General features: G+C 40.1%; 1 pseudogene; it reads left to right on the forward strand.

Moving 5' to 3' along the window:
- The window catches only part of LOC147001959 (uncharacterized), a 55,635-nt pseudogene extending 50,078 nt beyond the window's left edge, over positions 1-5,557 (forward strand).
- The last annotated feature ends 6,201 nt before the right edge of the window (positions 5,558-11,758 follow it).

Here is an 11,758-nt window from a genome sequence, read left to right on the forward strand (position 1 = left end):
ATGGTACCTTCTCCAAAACTGACCACATAATTGGTCACGAAACAAGCCTCAATATATACAAAAATATTGAAATTGTCCCATGCACCCTATTAGATCACCATGGACTAAGACTGATCTTCAATAACAAAATAAATAATAGAAAGCCAACACACACGTGGAAACTAAACAACACTCTTCTCAATGATACCTTGGTCAAGGAAGGAATAAAGAAATAAATTAAGGACTTTCTGGAGTTTAATAAAAATGAAGCCACAACATACCCAAACTTATGGGACACACTGAAAGCATTTTTAAGAGGAAAACTCATAGCTCTGAGTGCCTCCAAAAAGAAACTAGAGAGAGCACACATTAGCAGCTTGACAACACACCTAAAAGCTCTAGAACGAAAGGAAGCAAATTCACCCAAGAGGAGTAGAAGGCAAGAAATAATCAAACTCAGGGGTGAAATCAACCAAGTGGAAACAAGAAGAACAATTCAAAGAATCAACCAATCGAGGAGCTGGTTCTTTGAGAAAATCAACAAGATAGATAAACCCTTAGCCAGACTCACTAGAGGGCATAGGGAAAGTACTCTAATTAACAAAATCAGAAATGAAAAGGGAGACATAACAACAGACCCTGAAGAAATCCAAAACACCATCAGATCATTCTACAAAAGGCTATACTCAACAAAACTGGAGATCCTGGATGAAATGGACAAGTTTCTAGACAGATATCAGGTACCAAAGTTAAATCAAGATAAGGTTAATGATCTAAACAGTCCCATATCCCCTAAAGAAATAGAAGCAGTCATTAATAGTCTCCCAACCAAGAAAAGCCCAGGACCAGATGGGTTTAGCGCAGAGTTCTATCAAACCTTCAAAGAAGAACTAATCCTAGTTCTTCACAAACTATTCCACAAAATACAATCAGAAGGTACTCTACCCAACTCATTCTATGAAGCCACAATTACTCTGATACCTAAACCACATAAAGACCCAACAAAAATAGAGAACTTCAGACCAATTTCCCTTATGAATATTGATGCAAAAATCCTCAATAAAGTTCTCGCTAACCGAATTCAAGAACACATCAAAACAATCATCCATCCTGACCAAGTAGGTTTCATCCCAGGGATGCAAGGATGGTTCAATATACGAAAATCCATCAATGTAATCCATTATATAAACAAACTCAAAGACAAAAACCACATGATCATCTCGTTAGAGGCTGAAAAAGCATTTGACAATATCCAACACCCATTCATGATAAAAGTCTTAGAAAGATCAGGAATTCAAGGCCCATACCAACTATGATAAAAGCAATATACAGCAAACCAGTAGCCAACATCAAAGTAAATGGTGAGAAGCTGGAAGCAATCCCACTAAAATCAGGGACTAGACAAGGCTGCCCACTCTCTCCCTACCTATTCAACATTGTACTTGAAGTCCTACCCAGAGCAATTAGACAACAAAAGGAGATCAAGGGGATACAAATCAGAAAAGAAGAAGTCAAAATATCGCTTTTTGCAGATGATATGATAGTATACATAAGTGACCCTAAAAATTCCACCAGAGAACTCCTAAGCCTGATAAATAGCTTCGGTGAAGTAGCTGGATATAAAATTAACTCAAGCAAGTCAATGGCCTTTCTGTACACAAAGGATAAACAGGCAGAGAAGGAAATTAGGGAAACAACACCCTTCTCAATAGTCACAAACAATATAAAATATCTTGGCGTGACTCTAACTAAGGAAGTGAAAGATCTGTATGACAAGAACTTCAAGTCCCTGAAGAAAGAAATTAAAGAAGATCTCAGAAGATGGAAAAACCTCCCATGCTCATGGATTGGCAGGATCAACATTGTAAAAATGGATATCTTGCCAAAAGCAATCTACAGATTCAATGCAATCCCCATCAAAATTCCAACTCAATTCTTCCAGGAATTGGAAAGGGCAATCTGCAAATTCATCTGGAACAACAAAAAACCTAGGATAGCAAAAACTCTTCTCAAGGATAAAAGAACCTCTGGAGGAATCACCATGCCTGACCTAAAGCTGTACTAAGAAGCAGTTGTGATAAAAAACTGCATGGTACTGGTATAACAACAGACAAGTAGACCAATGGAACAGAATTGAAGACCCTGAGATCAACCCACATACCTATGGTCACTTGATCTTTGACAAGGGAGCAAAAACCATCCAGTGGAAAAAAGACAGCATTTTCAACAAATGGTGCTGGCACAACTGGCGGTTATCATGTAGAAGAATGCGAATTGATCCATTCCTATCTCCTTGTACCAAGGTCAAATCTAAGTGGATTAAGGAACTCCACATAAAACCAGAGACACTGAAACTTATAGAGGAGAAAGTAGGGAAAAGCCTAGAAGATATGGGTACAGGGGAAAAATTCCTGAATAGAACAGCAAAGGCTTGCTCTGTAAGATCGAGAATCGATAAATGAAACCTCATAAAGTTGCAAAGCTTCTGCAAGGCAAAAGACACCGTCAATAAGACAAAAAAGACCACCAACAGATTGGGAAAGCATCTTTACCTATGCTAAATCATATAGGGGACTAATATCTAATATATATAAGGAACTCAAGAAGGTGGACTCCAGAAAATCAAATAACCCCATTAAAAAATGGGGCTCAGAACTGAACAAAGAATTCTCACCTGAGGAATACCGAATGGCAGAGAAGCACCTGAAAAAATGTTCAACATCCTTAATCATCAGGGAAATGCAAATCAAAACAACCCTGAGATTCCACCTCACACCAGTCAGAATGGCTAAGATCAAAAATTCAGGTGACAGCAGATGTTGGCGAGGATGTGGAGAAAGAGGAACACTCCTCCATTGTTGGTGGGATTGCAAGCTGGTACAACCACTCTGGAAATCAGTTTGGTGGTTCCTCAGAAAATTGGACATAATACTATCAGAGGATCCAGCAATACCTCTCCTGGGCATATATCCTGAAGATGTTCCAACCGGTAAGAAGGACACATGTTCCACTATGTTCATAGCAGCCCTATTTATAATAGCCAGAAGCTGGAAAGAACCCAGATGCCCCTCAACAGAGGAATGGATACAGAAAATGTGGTACATTTACACAACGGAGTACTACTCAGCTATTAAAAGGAATGAATTTATGAAATTCCTAGGCAAATGGATGGATCTGCAGGGCATCATTCTGAGTGAGGTAACATATTCACAAAAGAACTCACACAATATGTACTCACTGATAAGTGGATATTAGCCCCAAAACTTAGGATACCCAAGATATAAGATACAATTTGTTAAACGTATGAAACTCAAGAAGAATGAAGACCAAAGTGTGGACACTGTGCCCCTTCTTGGAATTGGGAACAAAACACCCATGGAAAGAGTTACAGAGATAAAGTTTGGAGCTGTGAAGAAAGGATGGACCATCTAAAGACTGCCATATCCAGGGTTCCATCCCATAATCAGCTTCCAAACGCTGACACCATTGCATACACTAGCAAGATTTTGCTGAAAGGACCCAGATATAGCTGTCTCTTGTGAGACAATGCCGGGGCCTAGCAAACACAGAAGTAGATGCTCACAGTCAGCTATTGGATGGATCACAGGGCCCCCAATGGAGGAGCTAGAGAAAGTACCCAAGGAGCTAAAGGGAACTGCAACCCCATAGGTGGATCATTATTATGAACTAACCAGTACCCCAGAGCTCTTTTCTCTAGCTGCATTTGTATCAAAAGATGGCCTAGTAGGCCATCACTGGAAAGAGAGGCCCATTGGACTTGCCAACTTTTTATGCCCCAGTACAGGGGAATGCCAGGGCCAAGGGGTGGGGGTGGGTGGGTGGGGGACTGGGGGGGGGAGTGTATTGGGGACTTTTTGGATAGCATTGGAAATGTAATTGAAGAAATTACCTAATTAAAAAAAAAAAAGGCGTGCGCCACCATGCCTGGCTAAACCCTCCCCCCCCCCCCAAAAAAAAAAAAGAAAGAGAGAGAGAGAGAGAGAATAAATATCATCATAACTTGTTTACATTATGATTAAACAAAACATTAACATATGCATATGTGATATCATGCTCACTTGACATACAAAATTCTATAATGTAGTACTGTATTTTTTGATATGCAATATATCTCAAACCTTTGTTTTTCTGACTCTATGAAGGATTGTACTCTTTGTCCAGTAACTATCTGAAACAGGAAGAGATGTTAGAACAGACATTTCTGTAGTTCATAGTTGAGTCTGAACAACAGAGAGATAAGCTTAAGACTTGGCAACATAACCTAGAGGAAACACTAGAACTAAAGGTTCAGGATTTTACTGGTCAGAATAAGCAACAGAAAGAGTAGAATGAAGGTTGGGACAGGAACTGGAAGAGACACTAGGAAAAAAAAATGACAGTTCAGAGATCAGAGTGAACAACAAGGAGATAGAGATAAAATTTTGGAAGCAAAGTCTAGAGGATAATTTACCAAAGCTGGCAAATCAAAATAAGGCAGATGCTGCAATATTAGAATTACAACATAAGAAGAAGATAAGATTATGGAAGCAGGGCTTAAAACAGAAGATACAGAAAATTATAGAGCAGCATAAACACCAGAAAGAGAAACTGAAGACTTGGCAATGTGACTTAGAGGAAACACTAGAATTGAATACACAGGAAAGTATAGATCAGAATAAGAGGCAGAAAGATAAAAATGAAAGTGGGAGACATGAGCTGGAAAACATGCTAGAACAAAGGATTCAGCAGTTCACAGATCAGACTGAGCAGCAGAGAAAAAACAATGATGACTGGAAGCAAGTCTTTGAGAATAACCTTTTAAAATTAATCAATCAAAATTGCAATATAACGAAAAAAAATCAAGATGTGAAGGCAGAACCTGGAACAGAAAATACAAGAATTCAAGGAACAGGAAGAGCAACAAAAGGTGAGATATAAAGTGTGGTCACCAACCTTAAGGGAGAAATTTACATTTTCAAATAAGGAAAATACTCAGGTAAAGACAGAAGATAAAATTAGAGAAAGTCAACCAAAGGTTATTAGAAAACAAACTTTAGTCTATCTGATACATATATATATATATATATGCCTCCAGAAGTTGATGGTCCACAGGGTTATCAGGAATTTGAATGGCAATCCATGGAAGTGTTAGATCTGAGAAAATTTAAGGAAAGTATCACTTATTTTGGAGTACATTCACCATTTGTAAAACAAATTCTGACTTCTTTGGCTATTAAAAATAGAATAATCCCTCATGACTGGAAAGATATGGCAGGAGCACTACTAGAACCTGCTGGAAATCTACAATGGTCCACATGGTGGAAAGACGATGCAAGGGAGATAGAATGACAAAATAGAGCCAAGGGTGGAGAAATTTCCACAGACCAGTTGCTTGGTGAAGGTCGCTTTGCTGAGGTAGAGATGCATGCTGTATATAGTCAAGAAACTTTGGCATTGTGTCAATTTTCAACCTTAAGGCCTGGGACAAATCGAAGAATCAGAGAAAAGACTTGAACCATTTATTCATGTCATACAAGGTCCACAACAAAAACCTTCCCTGACGTTTTACAAAGGTTAACCTCAGCTGTCAAAAGGAGCATATCAGATTTAGCAGCAAGGATGGCAATAACTGATTCTTTAGCCTTTGAAAATGCAGCCGGGCTTGGTGGCGCACGCCTTTAATCCCAGCACTCCGGAGGCAGAGGCAGGCGGATTTCTGAGTTCGAGGCCAGCCTGGTCTACAAAGTGAGTGCCAGGACAGCCAGGGCTACACAGAGAAACCCTGTCTCGAAAAACCAAAAAAAAAAAAAAAAAAAAAAAAAATGCTGAATGCAAGGGAGCAATCAGACCACTGAGGGCAAGGTCAGCATCAATAGATGAGTGGATTAGATATGCAGCTAATGTTGGATCTTGCTCACCTGATATGACTGTAATAGGAGAAGCTGCCACTAGACACCTAGAGATGACCCACATTTTCAAATATTTCAATTGTGGTGAACAAGGTCATCTCAGAAATGAATTCAGGAAAAAACAAAGAATACTAAAATGGGGCCTATGCCTTCTGGAACATGTCCAAGTTCTGGCAAAGGTTGACATTTGACCAGGAAATGTAGAGCAACAACAGACAAATGGGGCAACACCCTGCCAAAAATCTCCCAGGAGGTCCTCCCAAAGTCTCCAATGCCAGGCAAGGAGAGTTCCTCTCCTCAGGACAATTAAACAACATCACTGCTTCAAAAACAGATGTTCTGAGACCAGACAGGGATGAGGCAAGTTCTATAAACCATTCAAAAAGCCTCAAATGGAGCAAAAATCAAATATTATGGCAAACTTGTATAGAGAATCAAAGGCCAAAACTAAGAATACTAGTAAACAATATTGAGATTGAAGAAATGGTTGACACTGGAGCATATGTCACCATTTTCTCTCCAAAATCTTGGCCTACAAGGTAGCTACTTCAAGAAGTAGAAATCCAATTTCAGGAGTTGGACATTATCCCAAATAAAGCAAAATACCAGATGGCATAAATGTATACAGGACCAGAAGGTCAGGTAGGAAATTTGAGGCCATACATGCCTATATCAGCCATTAACTTATGGGGAAGAGACCTGTGGGAACTAAAAGGGGGCAGAGGAAGGAGGGGGATGGAGGATAGCCCACGTCTGGCCAGAGTTCCACCTATGCTCTGGACAGGCAGATGCAAGAGGGCTGCCAGACATTTTCCACTCAGCTCTGGGTGGGCATCCAAGCCTCTGACCTACTCGACAGGGGGTGGACAAAGGGAAGTTCCTGAAACTCAAAGGGTCCCCGGGGTTACACCCTTTAGCCCGGATGTTATGGGAGAGAGGGCAGGGGAAAGAGAGGTTCCCACACAGGCAAGAGTGAGCACAGTGGACTTTGACTGGAGCACAGGAAAGTCTTCCATCGGGAGATTAGAAAGGGCTCATTAGGAGAAAGCCATCCCATCCTCCAAGCGCTCCGGGCCTTGATAAGCAGAGACAGTTTATAGTTTTAGAGCTTTATTATAGAAAGGCAGGGGGAAAAAGAGAAGGTAGAAAAGAGAGAGACAAGCCCTGGCCAAGAAGAAAGAAGGGGGAAAGGAGAGAGAAGAAAGGCTAAAGAATGAGAGAGAGAGAGAGAGAGAGAGAGAGAGAGAGAGAGAGAGAGAGAGAGAGAGAGAAACACAAAGAGACGAGAGGAGTGAGAGAAGTGAGCAAACAAGGAGAGGCCAAACAACCCCCTTTAAAGTATGCTGATAGCTTTTCTGTTGCTAGGTAACCGGGGAGGAGTTTAGCCTGAAGGTCAGAAGCTTGGGACATTGCCTACATGACTTCTAACCATGCTTCTCTTGTGGGGGCTGTGGGGAGTGGTAACTTAGGCAGGAGCCAGAATTCCAGGAGCATGAGAGAGCTCCTTCTGTCCCATGTAGGTAAATTATCACCACCGGCTCCAGGGGGTTCAGCATCTCAGCTTGACTGGAGACCAGCCTGTCTGTGCATAGCCCAATGCCCCACAGAGATTTATTACAGCAATGGAAAATCCAAATTAATATCCCCTCATTTTAAGTGTCTATCCAAGAAACCTGTCAGGCTCCTAACAACAATTTTAAATTAGTTAGGGAAAGTTATCAAAGGCAGTTACAGACTGTCCAAGCTGTCCATAAACAAGATAGAGAAGAGACTGACAATTCAGCTCTACCCCAAGAAGCCACTGCTGACAAGACACCAACAGCCTTACCACTAAGGTGGTTGACTGACCAATCCATTTGGATTGATCAATGGTGTATGACAAAAGAAAAACTACAGGCATTAGAACAGCTAGTACAGGAGCAGCTGGAGGCTCAGCATATAGAGGAGTCTACCAGCCCTCAGAATTCTCCAGTATTTGTTATTAAAAAAAAAAAAATCTGGCAAATGGAGGATGTTAAAAGATCGCAGAGCAATTAATAAGATTATTCAGCCAATGGGTTCCTTGAAGCTTTGGATCCCATTGTCCTCCTTGTTGACTAAGGGATGGCCTATCATAGTGATTGATCTAAAAGATTGTTGTTGGTTTTTTTTTTTTTTCATCATTCCTGTACATTAATATGATAAGGAAAGTTTTGCTTTCAATAGAGGTTGCCCAATAAAATATATCATTGGAAAGTCCTGCCACAAGGAATGTTAAATAGCCATACCTTGTATCAATATTTTGTACAACAGTCATTGGAGATGATCTGAAAACAATTTCCCCAATCCACTATTTATCATTATATAGATGACATCTTATTGGCTGATCCAGATATGAATATCTTTTTTTTAAATTTTTAATACTTTTTTATTATGTATTTTCTGCAATTACATTTCCAATGCTATCCCAAAAGTCCCCCATACCCTCCCCCCTACTTCCCTACCCACTTATTCCCATTTTTTTGGGCCCTGGCATTCCCCTGTACTGGGGCATATAAAGTTTGCATGTCCAATGGGCCTCTCTTCCCAGTGATGGCCGACTAGGCCATCTTTTGATACATATGCAGGTAGAGTCAAGAGCTCCGGGGTACTGGTTAGTTCATAATGTTGTTCCACCTATAGGGTTGTAGATCCCTTTAGCTCCTTGGGTACTTTCTCTAGCTCCCCCATTGGGAGCCCTGTGATCCATCCACTAGCTGACTGTGCGCATCCACTTCTGTGTTTGCTAGGCCCCGGCATAGTCTCACAAGAGACAGCTATATCTGGGTCCTTTCAGCAAAATCTTGCTATTGTATGCAATGGTGTCAGCATTTGGAAGCTGATGCCCCTCAACAGAGGAATGGATACAGAAAATGTGGTACATTTACACAATGGAGTACTACTCAGCTATTAAAAAGAATGAATTTATGAAATTCCTAGCCAAATGGATGGACCTGGAGGGCATCATCCTGAGTGAGGTAACACAATCACAAAGGAACTCACACAATATGTACTCACTGATAAGTGTATATTAGCCCAAAACTTAGGATACCCAAGGTATAAGATACAATTTGCTAAACGCATGAAACTCAAGAAGAATGAAGACCAAAGTGTGGACACTGTGCCCCTCCTTAGAATTGGGAACAGGTATAAATATCTTGATGAAGGAAAAACAAAAACAAAAAACAAAACAAAACAAACACCAAAAACCTTGCTTTGCTGGGGATTGCAAATACCACTAAAGTGGTTGAAAAAATACAAAGAGGGGATTCTATTAATTATCTAGGGTATAAAATAAGTCTGGAAAGTGTTAGGCTACAAAAGGTACAAATCAGAAGAAACCAATTAAGGACACTTAATGATTTTCAAAATCTACTGGGAGATATCAACTGGCTGCAGGCTGAGATTGGCTTGGCCACTCAGAAGCTAAGCAATTTATTTCAAACTTTACAAGGTGATAAAGATTTAAATAGCCCAAGGAAACTATCACCTGAGGCCGAGAAGGAGTTAGCTTTGATAGAGAGGAAATTTCAGGGTATACATCTAGATCATATTGATCCAAAGATGGCTTGCATCTTAATTTTCTTACCATCTACTTATTCCGCTACAGGAATTCTTATGCAGAGGGAAGATTATGTCTTAGAATTGATATTTTTAGCACATAAACAGAATAATAAATTAAAAACCTACACTGAGAAAGTCTCTGAATTGCTACTAAAAGAAAAAATGAGAATTAGTTGGAATGGATCCGGCTGAAATTGTGGTACCTTTTACGAATGCAGAAATTGCCTCCTTATGGGCACAAGATGTACATTGGCAAAGGGCATGCAGTAACTTCTTGGGAGAGATCAACAACAGATACCCTAAAAGCAAGTGGCTTCAGTTCATAAAAGAACTAATTGAATTTCCCTTCATATAATAAAGGGAACTCCAATATCTGGAGCCCCTACATTTTACATTGATGCCAGTAAATTAGGAAAGGCAGGATATAAATCAGAAGATGTAAGTAAGGTTTCTGAGAATCCCTAAAAGTCAACTCAAAAATCTAAATTATATGCAACAATCATGGTGTTGTCAGCTTTTCAAGAGTCCCTTAATATCGTAACTGCCTCTTAATATTCATAAAAAATTGCTTTACATATAGAGACTGATGAAATTATTCAGGGTGATTCTCAATTGACTTCACTATTTATTCAGCAACAACAAATGATCAGAAATAGGAGTTATGCACTACATATAACACACAGAAGATTCCATACAGGTCTGCCTAGGCCTCCGGTACAAGGTAGTAATGAAATTGACCAGCTACTGATAGGAAGTATACTAAAGGCTTCAGAATTCCATTTAAAAAACATCATGTTAACAGCAAAGGTTTAAAGGAAGAATTCTGTATCACTTGGCAACAAGCCAAGGAAATTGTGAGGCAATGTCCTACTAGCTCATTATATAACCAAACTCCATTACCTACAGGAACTAACCCTAAGGGTACCCAAAGAAAAGACATTTGACAAAAGGATATCTTCCATTTTACAGAGTTTCGTAAACTGAAATATGTGCACCATGCTATAGACACATATTCAGGATTTCAATGGGCAATGCCTTAGCATCAGAAAAGGCTGATTCTGTAATTACGCATTTGTTATACGTTATGGCCATTATGGGAATACCCACACAAATTAAAACAGACAATAATTTGGCATATATTGCTAATAAGATGAAGAGGTTTTTTGCATATTTTAATATAAAAACTGTTGCAGGCATATCACACAATCCTATAGGATAAGCGATTGTGGAGAGGTCTAATCAAACTCTAAAGCGGATGTTTGATTGGCAAAAAGGATCGGCAAGAACCTCCAAAGATTGATTTCATAGTGCTTTCTTAACCATAAATTTTTAAAATGCTAATTAACAAAACACCACAGCCGCTGAAAAGACACTGGGTTGTGGAAACTATTGAACTAAACCAGCCTGTTTATATTAAGGATATTCCGACATCTGAATGGAAAATGGGAAATGTGTTACTCTGGGGGAAGGGTTATGCCTATGTTTTCACAGGAAAGGAAAAGCTGTGGGTTCCTTCCAAGTTGATAAAAATCAGACACGATAAAGGGAGACAGACCTCCTGAAGACTTTGGCAAAAGAGAAGAAAAGGGACACTAACAATCAACAAAATAGGTGATGTATATGTGCTGATGTTTATGTCTCTGTATATGGAGATAGTTCTGGAACCAGCTGAGACTAAAATTTCTATACACAGCCAATAACACTTATTGGATACAAATTTCTTGTTTTTTTATTAGGTACTTTCCGCATTTACATTTCCAATGCTATCCCAAAAGTCCCCTGTACCCTCCCCACCCACCCCCCTACCTACCCACTCCCACTTTTTGGCCCTGGCGTTCCCCTGTACTGGGGCATATAAAGTTTGCAAGTCCAATGGGCCTCTCCAGTGATGGCCGACTAGGCCATCTTTTGATACATATGCAGCTAGAATCAAGAGCTTCTGGGTACTGGTTAGTTAATAATGTTGTTCCACCTATAGGGTTGCAGATCCCTTTAGCTCCTTGGGTATTTTCTCTAGCTCCTCTATTGGGGGCCCTGTGATCCATCCACTAGATGACTGTGAGCATCCACTTCTGTGTTTGCTAGGCCCCGGCATAGTCTCACTAGAGACTGCTATATCAGGGTCCTATCAGCACAATATTGCTAGTGTATGCAATGGAGTCAGCGTTTGGAAGGTGATTATGGGATGGATCCCTGGATATGGCAGTCTCTAGATGGTCCATCTTTTTGTCTCAGCTCCAAACTTTGTCTCTGTAACTCCTTCCATGGGTGTTTTGTTCCCAATTCTA

Source organism: Mus caroli, unplaced genomic scaffold, assembly GCF_978045245.1.
Source record: "Mus caroli unplaced genomic scaffold, Mus_caroli_1 scaffold_11, whole genome shotgun sequence".
Lineage (NCBI taxonomy): Eukaryota > Metazoa > Chordata > Mammalia > Rodentia > Muridae > Mus > Mus caroli.